Source organism: Aplysia californica, unplaced genomic scaffold (assembly GCF_000002075.1).
Source record: "Aplysia californica isolate F4 #8 unplaced genomic scaffold, AplCal3.0 scaffold00370, whole genome shotgun sequence".
NCBI lineage: Eukaryota > Metazoa > Mollusca > Gastropoda > Aplysiida > Aplysiidae > Aplysia > Aplysia californica.
This window is the reverse complement of record NW_004797640.1, coordinates 697,615-699,676: the sequence shown is the minus strand read 5'-3', so window position 1 is coordinate 699,676 and position 2,062 is coordinate 697,615.

The window sequence follows — 2,062 nt, the reverse complement described above, 5'->3', positions numbered from 1 at the left end:
GATTTGTCAGTCCATTAATTTGTCAGTCCGTCACACTGATTTGTCAGTCCGTCACACTGATTAGTCAGTCTGTCACACTGATTTGTCAGTCCGTCACACTGATTTGTCAGCCCATTGATTTGTCAGTCCGTCACACTGATTTGTCAGTCCATTGATTTGTCAGTCCATCACACTGATTTGTCAGTCTCGTCACACTGATTTGTCAGTCTCGTCACACTGATTTGTCAGTCCATTGATTTGTCAGTCCATCACACTGATTTGTCAGTCTCGTCACACTCATTTGTCAGTCTCGTCACACTCATTTGTCAGCCTTGTCACACTGATTTGTCAGTCCTTCACATTAATTTGTCAGTCTCGTCACACTGATTTGTCAGTCTCGTCAAACTGATTTGTCAGTCTCGTCACATTGATTTGTCAGTCCATTGATTTGTCAGTCCGTCACACTGATTTGTCAGTCTCGTCACACTCATTTGTCAGCCTCGTCACACTCATTTGTCAGCCTCGTCACACTGATTTGTCAGTCCTTCACATTAATTTGTCAGTCCGTCACACTAATTTGTCAGTCTCGTCACACTGATTTGTCAGTCCTTCACATTAATTTGTCAGTCCGTCATACTGATTTGTCAGTCCCTCACATTCCATAACAATGATTTGTCAGTCTCGTCACACTGATTTGTCAGTCTCATCACATTGATTTGTCAGTCCGTCACATTCCATAACAATGATTTGTCAGTCCGTCTCACTTGTTTGACTTAGTTCTCCAAATGTGGGAAATTGAGGGGCAAAACTGACAATGGTTTCAAGAAGGCACATATCTTGAATGCAAAGAAACTAAAAGGAAAATAAAAATGAACTTTTGTATATTTTGTGACAAAACTGTAAAAATATTTATGTGACAGACTGACATGCCTATCAGAGTTCTGAAATTTCGATCAAAATCAAACATAATATTTCCTAACTCCTTTAAGCTTCAAATAGCTGTAAGAGGCATACTTGAGCTGATATTTGCCAAAAATAACTGAAGTTCAACCTTTGTATGAAAAATAAGAGGTTCAAATGTTCAAATGTGTGTTTTTATGGCTAAAAACTGCCACATACTATAGAAAGCAAGGTGAAAAGAATTTTAAAATCGCTATCTAATAAATAAACGTCTGTTGATTCTGATGCAGAAATGGTATAAATATATATAATATATCTACAATCATAGAGTCATTTTGTTGGTAATTAGCAGTATTTCGAATTTCACCCTTAGCTTCACATTTTCATGAAATTGCAATTAAGCAAGCAAAATATTCAGGGTCCAGTCTCCAATCTAAAAGTCTTGAACCAAAACTTACAGTAACAATCCAAAGCTTTAATGAAGGCAATATTTACAAACGCTCTGATATTAACTTACAAGAACCCAGGATATGTCAGTGTGCCTGGAGAAGGTCTCAGTTGTTGGAAATGGTTCATAATGAAACAAGGGCATATATACTTGTAGCAAATTCAATGCTGAACACACTGATATTTAAAATTTTCCAAATATCTTGCAGTTTTGAAGATATGCAACATTTTGTAACACAGGGTATAAAAACAAGGTTTGGAGAAAAATCAAATTTCTATCACATTTTTAACCTTTGGTGAAGTACAGCATGTTACAAAAATAATTAATAAAAGCTATTTAGACTTCAAATATTATAAATCCTTTCAATACGTTATTAAGAAATTGTTCTGAAAACGTGTATTTTCTGATGAAACTAAATTTTTTACCAACCACGACTGTTTCGGCCTTTTCACCCCATTGCTCAAAAAAAGCTTTTCTGACAACTGGGACCTTTCTCCAGGAACACACACATGTAAAACAAAATTGTGTGGTTGAGATTTTGTGCACAGCTGGACCTCCTGCTTACTTCTTAGGTTTCGGAATGCATGTACGGTATTAGCTTTGTTCTGGTTCTTCTTAACTCCTTGTACAGTATACGGGAGACTCTCTCTCTCTCTCTCTCTCTCTCTCTCTCTCTCTCTCTCTCTCTCTCTCTTTGTCTCTCTCTCTGTCTCTCTCTTCTGGCGCGGTGGCGTC